A 23,341-nucleotide genomic window follows, 5' to 3' on the forward strand; every position below is an offset into this window, starting at 1 on the left:
AGAGAAGTGGGATTGGTGAATATCTTCAGCGTCAGCTCACGAGATCTTGAAAGTATTTTAGCTCATAATGTCCTCTATGAAAAACGAGTGTGTATTATAACAACATAACGCATTAAGTATGTGCTTTGTCTCTACAGGGGGCTATAAAGACACCCAGGAACACAGAGCAAGCTCTCTCTACAGATTGCTGTTTCACGCAGTTTGCCCAGGGATTCCACTAAGGAGCTGAGAAGCAGTTCTATTTTTTTCCTTCTTTTCCCTCACTTAAAGATAATTTATGAGGACAAGCAGAAAGAGGTGCTTGAAAATGCTATAGCAACTGTCACCCAGCAATCCGTCTTTGGATTTTACTTGGAGAGCCAGTGAGCTGTCTGCAAAGGCCTGGGGACTGCCTTCTGTTTTCAGAATCGCATTTCTTAATGTGTGCAATGCCAGCAAGCCCATCAATGGAGGCATAATATCAAGGGGTTTCAGCATGTGACTTCTGCCACAAATTTCATTAAGAACCTAGCATGAAGGATATTTAGCTCTCATCATAACAATTAGAATAATGTAACTCTGTAGGCATGGTAATACTCACATAAAGTAGAATAACATTTTTTTTAAATTATAAAAATCACCGGACAGGATATGATATTCTGCATTGCTTTGGGCATTGTATAATATGCAAAAAAAAAAATCCTTAATGTAATGACCTATATATGTGCCTCATATGCTTAATGTACTATGTTCATCTTTCTGTGCGCAAAAGTACATATCAATAAGAATCTAACACTCTAAGGGGGCATTTACTAACATCCGTATTTATTTACTTTCACAATTTGTGTTTTTTGTGCAAAAAAAATTTGCACAAATGTGATTTTTTTTCGCCATTTATTATGCTTCAAAACAGTAAAAAAATCTAAAAGTAAAACCACAGCATCTAAAACCTGTCAATGTAATTTAGAAGTCAATGGGCAGCTGTCCTGTTTCCAATTGGAAGATCTTCTTTTGCTTCATGGTATTAGAGGTATTAGGGTTTTTCAGGCACTCCATTTGGGGATAACACAAACAAATTGTGGTTTTTGCAAGGTTGTTTTAATAAATCACTTGGCATTCGTGGTGTTAGAGAAAGTAAGTTTAATTGTGGTTTCAAACACAAAAATGAGAATGTTGATAAATGGGCCTCTAACACTCTAAATAGGACTGTCAGAATTGGAAGGCACCAGTAACCCCTCCAGATCTGCTATTGTGCACATTATGGCATTACACAAAGTTTTAGGCAGTTGTTTTTAATACATGATATAGATCCACCTTCACTCTCTGGAGAAGATATTTGTGTGAAACATTTGTTTCTAGAAGGTAAATTATTTTCAGTTAGGCATCATGGGATATCTTTTGCTATATAGAGGTTGTCAATATAAGTGAGTTTTAACACAGGTTTTGGGATCCTCCCACTTGTTCTCCTGTTGTATCACTAACATAAATGTTATTTAATAAGCAAGCGTAATTTTCAGGCTTAGACTTCTTTAAGCCTATTGATTGAGAGTTTATAATACATCCATTAATGCCATCATATCAGTGAGTAAATCAATTGCTCCTATGCTCTCTTTCCCTGTGGGCAGGGCTTCCTTTGCCTGTTTAAAATGCATTATATATTTGCCAGAGGTATGTTGTTTGGGGTAAAAATCCTTTAGTTTTTATTTATTAATATCCCACCATTGTTGAAAGGTGAGATTTTAATTCAAAATAGACTTTAGTCTTTACTTAGACAGCATATTTTACAGTGTACACTTGATTTATCAATGTTTGAATTAAAATTTTTGTGTTAAAATTAATACATTTGAACTAGGGCTTCCAATACTCAAATGTTCGATATTTATTTAGCTAAAGAATTAAACAAAACTTGAATATAGAACTTCAGCATCTAAAAGATTGTGGTTTCATATAGAAGTCAATAGGAGGTTTCCTAGGCACAATGTACGTATTTTTTTTATTTATGTTTTCTTTCCTTGTGTCATCAACTCTGCAATTTTTAGTTCTTGATTCCATTGTAGGGTTCAACCAGTCTTTAATTGCCAATGAAGCTGTAGGGAGTTCATTATTTTGATTATTGACCACCTGTGAATGCCATGCATGGAAGCCAGGTTCAATAGACCAAGACTGAGCTGAACATTATGAGGCCGATTTATCAAAATCTACGTTCTATTTATTCCTATGGGATTTTTTAGAAGTGTACTTATCAATGGATGAAAGTTAGAGATCACTATTTAAAAAATACACTTCTAAAAATCCCAAAACAATGAATAGAACATGGGTAAATATTTCTGTGGTTAGCTTTAATCTCACATTTTAATAAATCTGCCCCTAAGTCTGAGATATATATATATATATAATGGTGTTATAAGTGGGTAGCAATCAAAGACAATTGATAATTCTGGAAATTTAGTCTTTGCTAATTCTAGAAAACTAAAGCATCACCAACTTTTCCTTTTCTTCAAATGTAAAAAATATATAAGTTGTAACTATATAAACTGGGTGTGGCTGGGACTGTACCATAAAGATATAGCCATAATGTTCATAGTGTTTTGTGGTGCTTTGCCTGATCCCTGTGTATTTATGTGTATATGTAATCACGCTGGCTTGATGTTAGATGTCACGGCCAGATTCACAGACAAACAGAAATGAGCTGTCATTCCTCTGTGTGATTGCCAGACGCTGCCAGTTGTTGCCGAGGCCGTCATGCTGTTAAATTAGCTCTAATGAACGAGTAATTGCCTTAGATATAGTCAAGCATTTCAAAGAAAACAAGGATTCTAATTGATTTGCAATTTGTTTGGCATGTCGCATTGTCCAAGGGCTATGCATTGGTCTTCTGGATTTCACACTGCATGTGTTATCCTTTATTAGTGCAATAACAGTGCTGATTACCTGCCTTCTGGGCTTAATGTAGCGGTTAATGTAAACTTTGTTCTCGTGGCATGTCAGTGACAAGGGAGGAATAATGGGTGAGTGGGTGGCCCTATAGCGAACAGAGTCTCCTGCTGCTAAGGTCTCAGTGCTTTAAGACATGCTGATAAAGCAGATTAAGTGAAAAGGTTACAATAGCAGGACTTGAGATTTAAGTCCTGATTAGGACAAGTTGCAGGTTCAAGAACCCTCCCACCCTTTCTCTGTCTTTTACCTCCCTCCACGCGAAAAAGCCAGGACCCAGCAGTTCATTTAGCCTTTTCTGTAGCTGCTTCCTCATCTGGCACAGAGCTGGGGTTTTTTTCTTATTATTTCCTGATTTGATTGTATTTGAGCAGGATACAAATTTCTGCAGGTTTGTTATTTCAATGGTGTTTAATAATGTAACTAAAATTCATTTAGATGAATACCTTAAGAAACTGAACCTTAATGCCCCTAAAACTGACGGGAAAACAGCATTTATATAAGAAGTTATTCCTCACATTAGCTAATGAAATCTGCTGGTTCAGAAAGCTCCAAAAAATGGTATTGCCATTTCCCATGGTTACCTCTTTAAAAAAAATAGTTCTTTGTTATGGACTGATTTGCTTTTTTCTTTAACAATAAAACATGCTAGGGGGGCACCTATCACCAGGCCGGGATTGGGAAAGTGGTCCTGAAATTTCAAGTACACAGAGGCCCAAAGTCTCCCACTAGCCCAATAAATAGTGACTGTGTATGGCATCTTACAGCAGCCCTTCCGGCATTTACCAGAATCCACAGATCATCAGTCCAGCACTGCCTATCACTAAAACAAAGCCCAGACTGTGTGTTAAGACTTGGTCACAAAGTCATTGCTAAAAACTGACAGTCCCATAAAGATAATAGGGGACATAAATACTACTCCTTGTAATTGTGGCTAGTTGTCTCAATTGCCAACTTTTGCTAGAAAGTTGTCCACAACTTCACAAGCTCGCTACTAGTTAAGAGCTAGTATTTCCATAAATAAACAGAAAATACAGAATTTTAATTGTGCATCTAGGCATTGTGGGTTGTTTTATGTTTTAGCCCCTGTTAATCTTGAGTTTCAGAACCATAATGCCAACCTATTCACAGACTTCAGTCTTAAGGTGGCCATACATGGGCACATTTCAGCTGCTGATTTGGGTCATTCAGACCGTTTCAACAGCTTATCTGCCCTTGGCTGGGCACCACCGACGGGCCTACACAACCGATATCCGACTTAAAATTGGCCAGCTCTCTATCGGGCAGGTTTGATTTTATGTTAGATCAGGGACCCCATTGGCTCGGTAATGCAGTATTCGGTCTGACAGACGCCTTCGCAATTTCGTCATTTGCCACTAGGTACAAACAATCAAATTAACACGATATCACCCACATGTATGGCCACCTTCACTATATTACTTAAGTACAAGGTATGATGTGCCTTTTGCGCTGGTTTAATGCTTTAAAAAACTTGAGAAACAGCAACAGTTTAGGTGTTAATAACTAAAAAGTGCAATAATTAATTTGCTTTCATGAATACGTAATTCATTAAATACCTCCCTGACTGTTCAGGATGTTTTACTTATTATAACATCTGCTAGACCTTAATAAACTGTATATGGCTGCAAGAAGCGGAATAAAGGTTGCCTCCTACAAACTGATTTAAAGGGTTGCGAATGCCAAAACTCCTTACAACACAAGCCCTCTGCTGGCCACTTTCTTGTAAATGGTAGAATTCTTGCTTTATTTTCATAGGGAACAACACCTCAAGGCATAGAAATCATTTTTATTTTATTTATATTTATTTTACACAGCAAGAAAAGCCACATTAACTACTTAAAGCCCTATATTTAGATTTTTTCCAGTTTTGAGGTAGAATAAAAAGAAAACACAGAAATAGTTGCTTTGAAATCTGAAAACAGGGCAGAAGATGTAGATATCCTCTGGAAATCATATCATATATAAAAGCTTACTTAAATACCATTATCTTTTATAGCATTTCAATGACTGATAACATGTTTGGAACTGGAAATGTTTGCAAATACTTTAGCCTTCCATTGCAAGTAATAGACTTCACCAGGTTTGGAGTGATAAAAATCTTTTCTTAAAATTGTTGTTGAAAAATATGTTAGAATTCTGAACTGTAGATGGGTTTAAATTGGCCACGGTGTTTGAATTATGTATATTATATATTTATATCAAAACATAAACAGTAAAAAGTTAATTTAGGTTCCACTTTGTTGGGATCAAGTACAAGGTACTGTTTATTATTACTTTTATCATCCTTCTGGTCTGATATCCCCTATATAAGGGATCCCCAACCCACCTTTTATATTTGTGAGCCACATTCAGTTTTAAAAAGAGTTGGGGAGCAACACAAGCATTAAAAAAAGTTCATTGGGTGCCAAATATGGGCGGTGATTGATTGATTAATTGGTAGCCCCTATGTGGACTGGCAGCCTACAGGAGGCTCTGTTTGGCAGTACTCATAGTGTTTATCCAACCAAACTTGCCTCCAAGCCAGAAACTCAGAAATAAGCACCTGCTCTGAGGCCACTGGGAGCAACACCCAAGGGGCTGGGGAGCAACATGTTCCTCCTGAGCCACTGGTTGGGGATTACTGCCCTATATGAAACTGAGATATGCATACCTTTCATTGTAGGTAACTTGTATATATATATACTGGACACCAGGGTTTTTTGATGATTTTTTTGCTGTAATGGGGAAATAAATTGTAACGGTTAGAAAGAGGGGTCTAATGAAATACTTTCTTGTATCTCAGCTGCTGACCTGTAGAGCAAGGATACACTTTGACACTCTCTCTCAGTGTATTATTACTTTGAGAATTGAATAGATGCCAGTGATCCTTAACCAGCAATAGGAGTTATAGGGCAATAGTACATGTACTTTCTTGAGGACAACAATTGGTGAGGCAATAAACTGAATGGTATAGCAAAGGTTAAATATGCAGCTTCCCCTGTAAGGGTTGGGTTACCTCAGGCTCGACTTTTATACTGAGCCCTCAAGTCCTCTGGTGGATCCGACTCATGCTAGGATTTAATCTTAGAAGAGAGGTAGAGCCATGTTCCTCCTTCCCATTCTATTGAGTAGACTAATGGCAGGGAATAGTCACAAGATCCCACCAGTAAGGACAAACCTCCCTTCCACAAGGCATATGTGACAGAACTGGGGCTCCCTAAACCAGTAGGATAATTAGCCTTTTGGGTCCCCTATGAAATTACCTAAGAGCTGAATATGTTACAGATTTGTCTTGACTTAATTCCATATTATAATTATTTGATCCCCTCCCTTTTTCTTTAGTTTGTACCCCTTATTTCTAAACTAAATTTACCCCTTAATGGAGAGCCTTACTGCGCATTCTATCATGACTTTCTAGAGACTAAGAGGCTAATATTGACCCAACTACTCTTAAACGAATGCTTTACCTACACAAAGCTGGCAGCCTCCAGGGACTCCTAGCTCCCTGTAGCACATTCTAGCAACGTGGTTGCACAAGAGTCACTTTCTTCTCTTTTCAGTTTGCTCTACTTTCAGGAACAGATTTACTAAAAGTTGAATTTATCTAATTCTTATATTTGTAAAACCACGAACAAACTCACTTCCACGAATGTCAGTCATTTATCAAAAAATCTGAAGTAAAAAAGCACTTGCGGGAAAAGTTTTGAAAAGCCCAACTTTTTCAACTTGTCACACGATAACCACAACTTTTTCCACAACTTTTTTGTCGAACAAGAGCCAGCATCAAAATACCCAAAACCCTCAAGGACCACGAAGCAAAGAAAAGTCTTCCGGTTACAAAAAGAGACATGTGCCGTTTGTCTTCTACATGACCTTGACAGGTTTTAGATGGAGAATCTTTAGCTTTGGAATCGTTGTGAAAAAGTCACATAATAAATCTCAGAAAAGTTGCAACTTTTTTCCGGCAACTTTTTTGGGAGTTTGTGACTTTTGCAGCATCAAGAGACCCTGACCGAGAAAGTCACGGGTTAGTTAATGCCCCACTCAGTGTCTATTGGGCTGCAAGGGAGTGAGCAGGGCAGTATACAATCAGTTTTGCTATCTTTCTGTTAATAGCCTCAATAGGATCTAGATATTTCTGAGCACAAGAAGTTGTGAACTTGTGTTATTAATCTGTATTTTAGCACTGATGCTTCTTTACAAAAAAAAATGAATGCTTCATATGTTGTGCAAGGTTAATCAGAAAACTTTATTTATTAGCAAACGAAACACCTTACTGTTTTGCTGCCGAAAATGAAAGCCGTAGCCTAAGAACATAATGGATGAAGTCATTATCCTTAAAAATAAAAAAATAGCATACCGGAAAAAAAACCTTTTATAGTACGACAAGATAAAGTTGAAAGGCTGATCCTCTTAACACCTAAACTTCATATTTTGTTAATTGAGGTTACGGGCTGCAGCTTGACAAAGTATAAAGCCAAACTACTAAGTAGCACAAACCACATTTTTTAAAAGAACAAAAAAACCATGTTGCTTTAGACCACAGCTAATTAAATTCTACTTCCATGAAAATACAAAGCTGCCCATTACAGTTCTAGAAACAGCTAGTTTTATCAAACTCACATTAGTCAAGGCTTTCTTTCCATGTGTTTTTTTATAATAGACAAAAGTCTGAAAGATTTCACAATAGTTAGTCCACAAATGGTTTCAGAAAAATGATTGAGACGTATTTTTGTTTTGCTTTAAAAACATCACTAGACTCCAAATAAGACTACAGTATATGAATCTGTGGGAAATTTCACAAAATGTATCTCCTGCTTTATCTACGGCCATAGGGCTGTTATACCATTCCTCTGACAGTAAAGTTAAGATCTGTAGCATGTTTCTCATTTATTTGAATTGGAACCAATTGTCAAATAAGAAAGGGTGTCTCACAGTTTTTACTGAGAGCATTACGGTGGTTAAGACGTCTAATGTACCATAGGTTAAACAGCCTAATACTAGGCTGGATATGTCCAGTGTGCCATGGGTCTAATGCAACATGATATAGGCTTGATATATCTAGCCTGCCATAGTCCTAATTTACTGTGATATAGGCCTGATATATCTAGTATGCCATAGTCCTAATGTACCGTGATGTAGGCCTGATATATCTAGTATGCTATAGGACTAACACAGCCTGATACTAGGCTTAAAATGACTAGTGTGCCATAGTTCTAATGCACCGTTGTATGGACGTGATAAATCTAGTGTACAATAGACTTGATGCAGCTTTTTCAGGTCTGGACTGGGATTTAAAATAGGCCCTGGCATTTCAAGTACACAGAGGCCCAAACAGCCCCCCACCAGCTCAATAAATAGTGACTGTCTATGGAATTTTACAGCAGCCCCTCTGGCATTTGCCAAAACCCACAGATTGCCAACCCGGGCCTGAAACTGTTACTGATATTGATCTCGTATACTAATGCAGCTAGGATTGATATGCACAGCTTGATATGTCTAGCATGCCAAAAGCCTAAGGCTTGATACTTGGTATGATGCATCTAGGATGCCATAGGTTTTAACACTGCTCGATATGTCTAGTGTGCCATAAGCCTAACACAGCTTGTTCCGAGGCATGATATTTCTAGTGTGCCATAGCTTACCACACCTTCATACTAGGCTTAATATGTCTAGTGTACCACAGCCTTATGCATGTCAATACTAGGCTTAGTATTGACATGGGAGACGTTAGGAGAAAACTGCACTGGCCAGGGGTTAATGCAGGTGAGCAATCCTCTTCCTTCCATCTCTTTTCAAGGAGATCCCAGGGCCCGCACATGTGCAGTTGAGCGAAAAGCTTGCTGTTTTGTTAAAGTCGGCTTTTCCCTCCACTGCTCATACTTGAAGAGTGAAGAAGGAAAAGGATTACCTTGTTGATTGTAACTGCTGCTATAAGTTCTAACGCACCTTGATACTAGCCTTGATATGTTTAGTGTGCCATAAGCCTAAAACACTTTGATATTTAACCATATACATCTAGCTTGCTATAGGTTTAACACAGCTTGATATGTCTACTGTGTCATATACCTAACACAGCTTGATATGTCTACTGTGTCATATACCTAACACAGCTTGATATGTCTACTGTGTCATATACCTAACACAGCTTGATATGTGTAGCGTGCATATCCCTTACACAGCTTGATATGTGTAGCGTGCATATCCCTTACACAGCTTGATATGTGTAGCGTGCATATCCCTTACACAGCTTGATATGTGTAGCGTGCATATCCCTTACACAGCTTGATATGTGTAGCGTGCATATCCCTTACACAGCTTGATATGTGTAGCGTGCATATCCCTAACACGGCTTGTTATGTGTAGCGTGCATATACCTAACACGGCTTGATACTAGACCTGATGTGTTTAGTGTGCCATAGGCCTAACGCACTTGATAAATCTAGTGTGCCAAAAGCCTAAAGCACCTTGATACAGCCAAACATCCATCCATGGCAATGCCACTTTGTACATGTATGAACTACTTCTGTCAGTATTGGCATGTTATGAACTCAATATTTAACATAATTCATGGAGAACAAGTGCAAGTGGCCAAGAAGTAAAGCATGTTCCACTGAATGGGCATTTCCTATTTGCACTCCCTCTCCATGCTTTGCGTAAGTGTAAGCGCACGCATGCATCATTTAATTTTCCATCTTTCATTTTGACTCCAAACTGCTGCCTGGTTGCGAGGGTAAAAGCCTGACAGCAGCAGGACAAAAAGGTCCAAATATTAAAACCAGAAAAGAAAAATCAAAGATAAGTGAAAATTATCTGAAGAGTACATCTGCCAATAAAAGTTAATTTAAAGGCAAACTACTACACCTGCACCTTTCATTTACCCACCCATCCCTTTATGTGAGTCATGGGTTAGGATCAAGACTTGACCACCCAGTGAGAAGGTCTGCATAATAATTAGTAGGCTTCTTTTGCTTTATTGGCACTTGACGCTGCTGCTCTGCATGTCATTGGGTTTAATGAGGGCTTAAATGTATGAAGGCTCTGTTTATAGTGATTAGGGATTCATCAAATTTAGGATTCAGCTCTGTATTTGTCGAATCCTGTCACGATTTGCAGGATTTGCTTTCGTGCAAATTTATACCATGCAGCCCAACCAAATTAGATTTCTAAGGTCTGGCCAACTAAGTCTGCCATATTTTTAGACAAATGATAAATATTTGTAGGCTTTTTCTAAAAATCTTAATAAACAATTTAGGGTTAAAATTTAGTTTTGTAATCAGGCACTTTTTTTGTCAGTATTAAAAAAGGCTGGATTTGAGGCATCCCCTAATAGCGATACAGGTTCTAAGTGCAAAAAATAAATAGTAAATCCTCTTTAAGGCTAACGTCCCACCGGGAGATTTAGTCGCTGCGATTTTTAAAAAGCGTGTTCCAGCGACAAGTCTCTCGTCTTTTCCTAACAAGCGATTACTAAAGATTTCAATAACGGAGCAATTCTATTTCCCACAAATCCAGGTTTCATATTCCCCACCCACAATTACATTCAGTGCCATGGGGAAATCGCAGCGACTTTTTTTTTTTTTTACTTTCAGCGATTCCAATAGTTTTAAATGACAATGCTTTCTTTGTAAAATCCTCGAAAAAGGGTCTCATAGCAATTTGCAGTACAGGTATCGGACCCCTTATCCAGAAATCAAGTATCCAGAAAGCTCCGAATTACGGAAAGCCTGTCTCCCATAGACTCCATTTTAATCAAATAATTCAGAATGTTAAAACTGGTTTCCTTTTTCTATGTAGAAATAAAACAGAACATTGTACTTGATCCCAACTAAGATATAATTAATCCTTATTGGATGCAAAACAATCCTATTGGGTTTAATTCATGTTTGATTGATTTTTTTAGTATACTTAGGGGCTCATTTACTAATCCACGACTTTTCTACAAATTGTCGCGACTTTTTCGTCGCCGTTATGACTTTTTCGCAAATTGTCGTGACTTTTTCGTATTGAGCGCTCGTAAACGGCGGGCAAACCTTTCCGACTTTGCATGATTTTGGAAGCCTCCCATAGGACTTAATGGCACTCTGCAGCTCCAACCTGGCCCAAGGAAAGTCTCCCATAGGGCTCAATGGCACTCTGCAGCTCCAACCTGGCCCAAGGAAAGTCTCCCATAGGGCTCAATGGCACTCTGCAGCTCCAACCCGGCCCAAGGAAAGTCTCCCATAGGGCTCAATGGCACTCTGCAGCTCCAACCTGGCCCAAGGAAAGTCTCCCATAGGGCTCAATGGCACTCTGCAACTCCAACCCGGCCCAAGGAAAGTCTCCCATAGGGCTCAATGGCACTCTGCAGCTCCAACCCGGCCCAAGGAAAGTCTCCCATAGGGCTCAATGGCACTCTGCAGCTCCAAACCGGCCCAAGGAAAGTCTCCCATAGGGCTCAATGGCACTCTGCAGCTCCAACCTGGCCCAAGGAAAGTCTCCCATAGGGCTCAATGGCACTCTGCAGCTCCAACCCGGCCCAAGGAAAGTCTCCCATAGGGCTCAATGGCACTCTGCAGCTCCAACCTGGCCCAAGGAAAGTCTCCCATAGGGCTCAATGGCACTCTGCAGCTCCAACCCGGCCCAAGGAAAGTCTCCCATAGGGCTCAATGGCACTCTGCAGCTCCAACCTGGCCCAAGGAAAGTCTCCCATAGGGCTCAATGGCACTCTGCAGCTCCAACCCAGCCCAAGGAAAGTCTCCCATAGGGCTCAATGGCACTCTGCAGCTCCAACCTGACCCAAGGAAAGTCTCCCATAGGGCTCAATGGCACTCTGCAGCTCCAACCTGGCCCAAGGAAAGTCTCCCATAGGGCTCAATGGCACTCTGCAGCTCCAACCTGGCCCAAGGAAAGTCTCCCATAGGGCTCAATGGCACTCTGCAGCTCCAACCTGGCCCAAGGAAAGTCTCCCATAGGGCTCAATGGCACTCTGCAGCCCCAACCCGGCCCAAGGAAAGTCTTCCATAGGGCTCAATGGCACTCTGCAGCTCCAACCTGGCCCAAGGAAAGCCTCCCATAGGGCTCAATGGCACTCTGCAGCTCCAACCCGACCCAAGGAAAGCCTCCCATAGGGCTCAATGGCACTCTGCAGCTCCAACCTGGCCCAAGGAAAGCCTCCCATAGGGCTCAATGGCACTCTGCAGCTCCAACCTGGCCCAAGGAAAGTCTCCCATAGGGCTCAATGGCACTCTGCAGCTCCAACCCGGCCCAAGGAAAGTCTCCCATAGGGCTCAATGGCACTCTGCAGCTCCAACCCGGCCCAAGGAAAGTCTCCCATAGAGCTCAATGGCACTCTGCAGCTCCAACCCGGCCCAAGGAAAGTCACGATACTGAAGCTTGAATGAATCCGAAACTTTCATACTCGGCGCGACAGTAAGATTTTTTTTCGCGACGGCGACGAAAAATTTTCGACAATTCGCAAAAAAGTTGTGACAGCGCCAAAAAAGTCGCGACAATTCGCGGGAAAAGTACGGACGCCGACGAAAAAAAAGCAAAAATATCGATCATTACAGAAAAAACGCATTCGGACGCTTTTTTTTTAGTATACTTAGGGGCTCATTTACTAATCCACGACTTTTCTACAAATTGTCGCGACTTTTTCGTCGCCGTTATGACTTTTTCGCAAATTGTCGTGACTTTTTCGTATTGAGCGCTCGTAAACGGCGGGCAAACCTTTCCGACTTTGCATGATTTTGGAAGCCTCCCATAGGACTTAATGGCACTCTGCAGCTCCAACCTGGCCCAAGGAAAGTCTCCCATAGGGCTCAATGGCACTCTGCAGCTCCAACCTGGCCCAAGGAAAGTCTCCCATAGGGCTCAATGGCACTCTGCAGCTCCAACCTGGCCCAAGGAAAGTCTCCCATAGGGCTCAATGGCACTCTGCAGCTCCAACCCGGCCCCAGGAAAGTCTCCCATAGGGCTCAATGGCACTCTTCAGCTCGAGCCCGGCCCAAGGAAAGTCTCCCATAGGGCTCAATGGCACTCTGCAGCTCCAACCCGGCCCAAGGAAAGCCTCCCATAGGGCTCAATGGCACTCTGCAGCTCCAACCCGGCCCAAGGAAAGCCTCCCATAGGGCTCAATGGCACTCTGCAGCTCCAACCCGGCCCAAGGAAAGTCTCCCATAGAGCTCAATGGCACTCTGCAGCTCCAACCCGGCCCAAGGAAAGTCACGATACTGAAGCTTGAATGAATCCGAAACTTTCATACTCGGCGCGACAGTAAGATTTTTTTTCGCGACGGCGACGAAAAATTTTCGACAATTCGCAAAAAAGTTGTGACAGCGCCAAAAAAGTTGCGACAATTCGCGGGAAAAGTACGGACGCCGACGAAAAAAAAGCAAAAATATCGATCATTACAGAAAAAACGCATTCGGACGGTTTTTTTTTAGTATACTTAGGGGCTCATTTACTAATCCACGACTTTTCTACAAATTGTCGCGACTTTTTCGTCGCCGTTATGACTTTTTCGCAAATTGTCGTGACTTTTTCGTATTGAGCGCTCGTAAACGGCGGGCAAACCTTTCCGACTTTGCATGATTTTGGAAGCCTCCCATAGGACTTAATGGCACTCTGCAGCTCCAACCTGGCCCAAGGAAAGTCTCCCATAGGGCTCAATGGCACTCTGCAGCTCCAACCTGGCCCAAGGAAAGTCTCCCATAGGGCTCAATGGCACTCTGCAGCTCCAACCCGGCCCAAGGAAAGTCTCCCATAGGGCTCAATGGCACTCTGCAGCTCCAACCCGGCCCCAGGAAAGTCTCCCATAGGGCTCAATGGCACTCTGCAGCTCCAACCCGGCCCAAGGAAAGCCTCCCATAGGGCTCAATGGCACTCTGCAGCTCCAACCTGGCCCAAGGAAAGTCTCCCATAGGACTCAATGGCACTCTGCAGCTCCAACCCGGCCCAAGGAAAGTCTCCCATAGAGCTCAATGGCACTCTGCAGCTCCAACCCGGCCCAAGGAAAGTCACGATACTGAAGCTTGAATGAATCCGAAACTTTCATACTCGGCGTGACAGTAAGATTTTTTTTCGCGACGGCGACGAAAAATTTTCGACAATTCGCAAAAAAGTTGTGACAGCGCCAAAAAAGTCGCGACAATTCGCGGGAAAAGTACGGACGCCGACGAAAAAAAAGCAAAAATATCGATCATTACAGAAAAAACGCATTCGGACGCTTTTCGGACGTTCGTGGATTAGTAAATGTGATACCTTAAGGTATTGAGATCCAAATTACAGAAAGACCCCTTATCTGGAATACCCTTGATCTCGAGCATTCTGGATAATGGGTCTCATACCTGTAATATCATCGGTTTATATTCTTCTCTATGTAGAGACAAAACGAGCGACTTAAAAATCGAAATGACTAAATCTCCCCATGGGACATTGGCCTAAAGGGAAACAATTCCCCCTTCTGATTCTGAGGAAGGGGATGCACAATTCCCAATTAAATAAGTATTTAGTTACATTTAGGGATTAGATTTATGAAAATGTGAAATTAGCTCACCACAGAAAAAATTCACCCACTTTCTATCCATTCCTATGGGATTTTTAGATGCGTATTTATCAAATGGTGAACTCTAGTTTTCACCCATTGATAAATACACTTCCAAAAATCCAAAAGGAATGAATAGAAAGTGGGTGAGTTTAAATCTTCCCCATTTAATATTATATGAAATGTGTTTGAATCAGCAATTTATACAAATAATAGTTCTTTACTACTCACATACAGGTATAATATCTAATAAAATAACCTTTTGGGCATTGTATTGGGCAGAATGGATGGTATAAGGTTTCAGTTTAGTTTCTTTGATCTGAAATGTACTCAAACCATTCCTATACCTGGCTGGGTGCCTCTGGGTTTGTTTAAATAGTTCTGTCTGCTGGCGGAGCTAACAAGTGCTCTGACTGGAGACAGAATCAGGTCCTCAAGTGACTCAGCCCAAAAACAATATTTATCTTTGAAGCGGAATAAAAATGTTGCAAAGAATTACAAATGATAAAGCTGAAAGAATTGTGAAAGCTGAAGGAAAAAACATTTTTTACACACAATTACCTTTCTGTTTCCAGCAATGTTGATTGTCCATGGTATATAACCAGGGTTCAGAGAAATACTTCCTACAAAAGAAACAAGAACTGAAGAATACAATTAACAAATGTAGGGAGGGTTGAGCAGTTCAGTAGCCATTTTTTTAAACGAATTTCCACTAAAACCATGACTGTCTTATCTATTAAAAAACACAAATATAAAAAGCACAAATGAAAAAAAAAAACGACCAAACGAAAACAAAAAGGATACAAAAACCTAGAACTGTTCATACAGTAAACAGAAGAATTTTCATGCACTTACAAAAAAAAAACAAAACCATCTTATACCAGAAGTAAAATATAGCTTGTTTCAATTTGCCTAGAACAGCTCTCATTGACTTCTACATGAGTTCTGCAGCTTTTAGTTTTGTCTTTTTTTTATTGTGTTTTTTTCACTTAATAAAGCACAATTTTTTTGGGGGGGGAATTTATTAACATTCTTATTTTTAGTGAAAAAAACTGAATCGAAAAAAAAAAATAACATAAGAATGTCAGTAAATCTGACCCTTAATGTCTTCTGGTCATGGAGGACTATTTTCTTTATTTTTTGTTTTCTGGGGACATGAAAAAGGTTTATAGTAGTGAGTGCAAGTAATTAAATAAAGTTACCAGATTGTGTGAACAATCGGGGGCAGAAAATCCAGCTGGAAGGGCAGCACTGATTGTATGTGATTTAAATGCAGTTTGCAATCAGTGCAACCCAGCAAATTGCATTTAGTAGATATGTCCCTGATTGTTCACATTATCTGGTAGTCTCATAATAACATGATGTCCATTTGCTCTTTGGAGTAACCCATAGAAACCACCCTCTTCCATAATAATTGCTCAGAGCAAGCACAGTTAATAGCTGATTGAGCTACTATTGGCTACTGCCCTGTAGTAAATTTGAATGTAAATATAACTGTATATATAACTTCACTACACCTGCTTTAGTGAGATGATCATTCCCTGTCTGTCTGTAAGGCAGCTAACTCAATTCAACTTCACCTCTGATTGATATTTTATAGCATTGCAGGAATCAAAGTAGAAATGTCTTTTTGGTAGTGTTTTTTCCATATTATATGAATGGCTTTGACCAGATTATCACTGTGCATTAACATGTCAACATCTGTCTTAACTTTTCCAAACAGAATAGGGGTCATTTATGACCCAGGGGCGCAAGTGCAAGAGCACTAATTATCAGGAGGTATCAGGGTACTGATGTGCCACTCGGGGCAGGAGGGAAAGACACCTACGTGGGTCCCTCCCCCCTGCCTGCCCCTTTAGAATCGAGCGTGGACTGACGCAGGCCACATTAGATTCTAAGTGCAGTCCACAGGTCCCTGCATTCCGAAACAAAAAAATGGGAAATCATGGAATGAATAGAAGGTGGGTGAGCTTATTTGTAGTGAGCTCTAATTTCACACTTTGATAAATCTTCTCCATAGTATTTAAATTACAAAGAGTATATTTAGTTTAATATATCACTAGAATGAGCTAAATGAAAGTGAGTGTAGGATTTTTGTTCTATTTAAAGATGAGGGCAGTTTTTAGCAGGCTTTTTCTAAGAGCTGCCTTTTTTAGCAGGTTTTCTAAGGGCTGCAAGAGAACAACTATCCCTTACCTTGACAATTTGCTCTCTGTGCCAGATCTTCCTGAGCCCTGTAATGCTTATTGCATTATTCCCTAGCACCTTGCATTACCTTGTGATCCTGCCTTGTGAGTTCTGAATGACGTGCAATCTAGGGGCATGGCAACATATTCCACATACCATGCACATTTCCCTTGTGCAGAGCTTCCAACCAAACAGCACCACATACAGAGAGAAGTGCAATTTTTTTTAATGCTAGGAACATGAAGAGTTAAAACCATTGGCACACCAAAAAAATTTTTAGGGCCAAAGTGATAAAGATTTGCACCTTGACCCTACTTTCAAACAAATACGGAATCTTTCAAGAAGGATTTGGCCGAATGCTCAAACAGGCCCTTGGACTATTGGGGGACATGTGCATTTGATTGCACTGATTTTTCCTGAGTGGGCTGCAGCCTAGTCCTATATTCTACATTCTATATTGCCAAGACATTACATTATGGCATATCAATGTTGTATTTAAATGTTTATTCACAAATAATCACACAAAGTAAAGACAAATCTGAAAGCCGAATTACAGAATTAGAACATACTTTTTAGTGTTTAGTGTTGTATTTAGCGGATAGGTTAGTTCTGCTTAAAAAAAATCAATAAATATGTGTCAAATAATGTCATTATCTAGGACAACATCTTAAATATATATGTATATATATATATATATATATATATATATATTTGTGACCCAGCTCAGTTTATTACATAATACATCTATTTCATGTTTTCTTGTATCTGTGCTTGTGTTTCTTTGGCTTTGTATGTACACATGTGGTGAATGTCACAGCCGCTAATTGGACCGTTAAAGCTAGTTAGAGACAAAGGCGGAATGGACCAAACCTCTTGACTGTGCCCTTTCTCTGACTAATCCATGGGTTATGACAGTTGCTCATAGAAAGACACAGATAAAATAGAGTATTGAAAAAGGGTTAAAGAAAATACAAAAAAAATCCCCATAATAATTATCGGCCGGGAGCAATTACCCTGATAGGAAGATACAAGGATTATGCATAGCAAACTGCAGCATGCGAGATGGGAATTGCATGTTAGGTAATTGTTAATTTTAGCAAAGGCACTGGCTAATTGCTGAGAAACACACTAACTATTAACAGGATGCCCTAGCACCTGCCTTCTGCAATAAGGAAGCATACGAGGGGCCGACACAGGAGCTACACGTATAATTAGTGACCATCAGTTTGGTCGTTTTTTTATACTGATTCTTTTGTGAGCTATGAATATAGCATAATGACATATTTTATTAGAGGGCAAATGACTGTTTGGTAATGGGGATTGCTTTGAAAAACCCAATCTGAGAAGGGACTCGAAGGGGAAGGGGGGGGGGGGGGTAGAGGCAAAGGAAGAACCTCGTTCCCCATTCGCAAGAATTGAAACATCTCTGGCTAAAAGGGGTTATAGAAACCTAACCTAAATGGAGAATAATGATATGTACAAACACTGCCTTCTGTAATTGTATGGGCAAGAAGCAGGCCCAGCCTTCTGTCTGTGTCAGGGGAAATGCTGGAAAACTGAAAAGATAAAAGCCTCCCATACTGCATTTTATTGGTAAAATAGCTGCCTTTTGTACTGATAAATAATGGAAGCAAAGCAGTATTTCCTTATTCACCCATCATCACTCATAACATAATCTATGGTGCAGATTTACTAATCCACGACTGGTCCGAAGGCGTCTGAATGCATTTTTTCGCAATGATCGGTATTTTTTGCAACTTTTTCATCTGTCCCATGATTTTTTCGTCGCCGTGGCGACTTTTTCTTATAGTTTCCACAACTTTTTCGTCGCCGTTTCGGAAAAATCGGATTGGTTTTTCTGCCGTTTACTATCGCTCAATACGAAAAAATCGCGACGGCGCCGAAATAGTTGCGCAAAATACGAAAAAATCGCGCCGGCGACGAAAAAGTCACAAAATTTTCGTTTCCAATACGATTTTTCCCTTTCGGGATTCGGATTCGTGGATTAGTAAATCTGCCCCTATATATAAGGGCTTATTTACACCTGCAAGTGCACTGAGCAAAGGGCAATTCTGAACGCAAATCACTGTGTTTTTCACCCCAAAGTTGTGGTTTTCCCCAGAATTCCAGCATCATTGTAGTTACAAGGGGGTTATGTGCTTGGGGCAGTTATGCTGGCTTTATGCCAAGTGATTCTGCAAAATTATCACAACTGTGTGCACATTTGTTGTACATTATATGCAACTGTGCGGACGTCCATCAGGTGTCATTTGCGGCGTTTAGCATCAGGTTTTGCCTGCACCAGATTCTTTAGGCACGTGTTCTGCACTTATTTATGCTGGGCACGAAGCGGTCACATAAAAAAGGCGTGGGTGCGTCAAAAAGGGGGGTGGTCGCATAAAAAAGCACGGGTAACAAAAAAAAACTGCGGGCGGCCAAAAAACACGCGGGCAACAAAAAAAAAATCACAAGACAAATGCGTTTCGTGAATTTTCTTACCGTTTCGTGAATTTTATGGCGAAGCAAAACGGGACAGATTCGCTTATCACTATATTCAATAATACATTCATAAATTGTCACCAGTAAATATGATTTTATATAAACTATTCATGAGTGTAGCCATTGGCAGTGGCGCCAAAGAGATCCGCAGATTACGGAATTAACATAAACAAGCACCAAAAACCTTCCAACTTGCCAGAAATAAAGCTGAAACTAACTGCTAGGCTTGCGTTAATAATGCTGCTTGTTGCCACATAAGTTTGTCTCATCGTACTTTAGTAAACATGGGAGCAGCATTCATTTTGTCACAGTGATAATTGTCAATGATTTACATAACATTTTTAAGAACTTTGGTAAAGGGACGCCTGTGGCGCAGTCTCTGCTGCTTGGGACCCACATCTCTTCAGAGCTTTAACAGCTATTATAATTAGGGCTACATGATTTGTATTTGATAAAATAGGTTTATTTTATCCACCACACTTTGACACAGGTAAGAAACTAGCAGATTAAGTGAAAGCAATTCTCCCCATACAGTATGATTGTGCTTCATGGCTACGCACTGAGCAAGTGGCCTGACACCAGGAAGCATCTTTGACTGCTCATTTTCTTCCTTAACTACGACATCAATAACTCACACATTGCTCCAAGACAGAGGCAAGTCTGGGGTATTCAGGTCCCCTGCTTGGTTCATTAAAATGGTATTGTGCCACATTTTGTGTGTTTTCCCCGACTGCCTGTACATAGAATGAGGTTCATTTCCACAAGTTTGAATAAATTTATTCAGCTGACTGAACCTCTTGTTCGACTCAGTATAACTCACTAGGTAGCTTTATAGACCAGTAATTAGCCCATTAAATAAAAATCTAGACTTTGGATTTCCATGCACTGCCTAATCAGTGAAATATGCTTCTAATTTCACCGGAGGACACTGCATATAATGGGAATAAAGCCAGACAGGAATGGAATAAAATTATTGCTAGGGACCTGACACAGTATGACATGGCAGCGGACAGGAGCTCAAGACAACAGGGATATAATGTATTAAGACTGTTATCCACTGCTTATATAGGGGGGAAGAACATATATCAGTTATTTAATAAGTAATATTTCTATATTCGTAAAGACAAAAAATGGACAAAAGGGGTAATTTATGAATGCAAGTACAGTTACACTTCAACTGTTGTCCACCTTCAACTTAATTTTTAGTATGAGAGTGCTATTCTGAGACGATTTGCAATTGGTCTTCATTTTTTATTATTTGTGGTTTTTTTATTATTTGTTTTTTTATTTAGCAGCTCTCCAGTTTGGAATTTCAGCAACTATCTGCTTGGGAAGGTCCAAATTACCCTAGCAACCAGGCTTTGATTTGAATGAGAGACTGAAATTGCAGATGGCCTGAATGGAAAGTTAATAATAACAGTAACAATAACATTGTAGACTCACAGAGCAATTGTTTTTTGGTCCCAGTTTGAAGGCTTGAAAGAGGCTCTCATACTAACCACTGCCTGGTTACTAAGGTAAACAAGACACTAGCAACAAGGTAGCTGCTAAAATACCAAACTGGAGAGCTGAAGTGAAATAACTGAAAAACCACAATAGATACAAAAAGAAAACCAACTGCAAATTATCTCAGACTGCAAATGTCTGTGTCATACTAAAAGTTAATCTAAAGGTAAACAGCCCTTTTAATCTAACTGATTTTGGCAAAAAATATCCCTGCATGTATTGAGACAGGATTTCTGGTGATTTTGAAAGAGTGATCTCTAATACATCTACTTGGCAACATGAGCATCTCCCAAAGGCTGTATTGTCAATCAAAATCTGACTCCTGACACATGGATGAAGGCAGAATGCTGAGAGGAACATAGTAAAGAGTAACTGGATTATTTTACAAACAGTATAGAATTTTAAATTGATTATATTCAGAAACTTTTCTTAAATTTTCATTTTCATGGTAGTTCCCCTTTATAGATTTCCTGCGCAACAACTGCAATTGCATCAGGCACATCTCTCCTTGGTGACTGCAATTACGCTTGAATCCTGGGGAAAACAATGTGTTGTGGGTAAAAAAACAAACACAGTGATTGTCCTCAAATTTGCATTAAGCCAACTGCACTTGGGACAATTCCAAAAATAATCATTTTGAATGGGCTCTATCTTTTTTTAACTGATGACAAACTATCCCTGTTGCCATATTATGGGTTTTATCCATTCTCTCTCTCATCCTGTTCCTTCCATGTGTGCTTTGCCCACTTTACACCAGTTTTGCTTTCTTTCCTAGTAAGACACACACTCATTTCAGTCTATACTTGTGCTCTTGGTAATTTAATCAGTGGATCTGGGTTTAAGTACCATCTCTACATGTCATTCACTTAAATGTGATCCTTTGTGGTAAATAAGCAAACTAAGTTCATTTCAAGTCTCCCCTTCATCATTTTCCTTTCTGTTTGAGTCCACTCCCAACCAAGTTTTTAGTAGTGTGACAGATGAGAAAATTGCCAATCATAGCAAGTCAGATCAGCAAGCGAGTTCATACGTTTTCTTTTTTTGCTAAGGTTTTACTGAATGCAGAAATTAGTTGAGGGTCCATTTTGAACTCTAGATCATGCAAAACGTGTTCATTATAAATGAACACTATACTATACTACTCATTATAAATTAATGAGTAGTAAGTTTCCCTGCAAGTTCAATTATCCCTTGAATAACTCAGCAAGTGTTTTCTCAGTTATACTGATTACTGTAAACTGAAGGTTCCTAAACTGTGGAGATTCCAAAGGCCAAAAAGCCAAAGCAGGGAAGCAGCCTTAAAGAGTGCTATATGGTTTAATGGTACAGGTATAGGACCTGTTATCCAGAATGCTCGGGACCAAGGGTATTCCGGATAAGGGGCCTTTCCGAAATTTGGATCTTAATACCTTAAGTCTACTAAGAAATCAATAAAACAGTAATTAAACCCAATAGGATTATTTTACATCCAGTAAGGATTAATTATATCTTAGTCTTGGGATTAAATACAAAGCACTGTTTTATTTTTACAGAGAAAAAGGAAATCAATTTTAAAAATCTGAATTATTTGATTAAAATGGAGTCAATGGGAGACAGGCTTTCCGTAATTCGGAGCTTTCTGGATACTGGGTTTCCGGATAAGGGATCCCATACCTGTACTAACAGTCATTCTCCTATTGGGATATACAGCGTACCACTGGTATGGATTTGAGGGGGGCTGCCTTTTTACATTGTTTCTACTTAGAAAAATAACAATTCTACCCCCATTATTGTATGAAATAGTCAAGATATATGACAAACTAAAGAGATATTACTTTTCATGCAATTGTGAAAAATAATGTAGTTTGAAAATGTAGGGACGTATTTTTACATATAGAAAATTAGTGTTAAATAAAGGGCATAATTATAAACTAAATGTTGTCTTTGTTTGTCAATGATTAACACTGTGCGATGAATGACATAATTAATTGCAGTGAGCTGTGTCTGATATTACTCCATTATTTTATACCACTCTCTAGTACTGGTATAAACAATGGAAGTTACATTTAGGCAGCAAAGATTTTCTGGCATAAAAGCGGCGGCACTCAGCACCAGCTTTATGTGATTTTTGTCGAGCTAGCAAACCGCAGTTTTACACTCTTCTACACTTGGGGGCAGATTTATCAGCCAACTTTTTATTCTGGAGTGCTAGCTTATTTAAGAAAATAGACAGAATATTCCAGCATGCATTTTGTCTCAGAAAAAAAGTTGCACACTGGCAAGAATCCCGCTGTCCCATTCGTTTTCAATGCTAAAAACTGGAAAACATATAAAAAAATAAATAAAACTTTCAACCATATTAAACAAAAGCAGGTGTTTTAGAAAACATAATTCTAAGCAACTTTCCTATATCAATTTATTAAACATTATTAGTATTTGTAAATGTAATTGCTATAGAAAGCACCATTTGCTGAACTGCTGGTTGTTACTTTTTAAACAGTGTTGCAAGTGCCAGTCTCCTCCAAAGAAGTCAGGTCTGTCAGTCTGCTGGTTTGTTACATTGTTTCAATAGTCAGAGCCACCAGGGCAGAGAGTAGAAAGGACAGACACACTGCTTTTAATAGCAGTTATATACTCAAACAACTTAACCATTACAAATTTGTAATGAATGTATATTGCAAAGTTGCTTAGAATTTTGTTTTCTTTGATTAGGCAAAACATTATATTCTG

The 23,341-nt window shown here is 39.7% G+C and overlaps 1 long non-coding RNA gene across 1 annotated transcript in view; it reads left to right on the forward strand.

Moving 5' to 3' along the window:
- Nucleotides 1-839, forward strand: part of LOC116406740 — a 28,399-nt gene extending 27,560 nt beyond the window's left edge. Inside the window, exon 3 of the long non-coding RNA XR_004219782.1 lies at nt 138-839. This is a non-coding gene — a long non-coding RNA (uncharacterized LOC116406740). The remainder of the gene's footprint in view (nt 1-137) is intronic.
- Nucleotides 840-23,341: the final 22,502 nt, after the last annotated feature.

Source organism: Xenopus tropicalis, chromosome 8, assembly GCF_000004195.4.
Source record: "Xenopus tropicalis strain Nigerian chromosome 8, UCB_Xtro_10.0, whole genome shotgun sequence".
Taxonomy (NCBI): Eukaryota; Metazoa; Chordata; class Amphibia; order Anura; family Pipidae; genus Xenopus; species Xenopus tropicalis.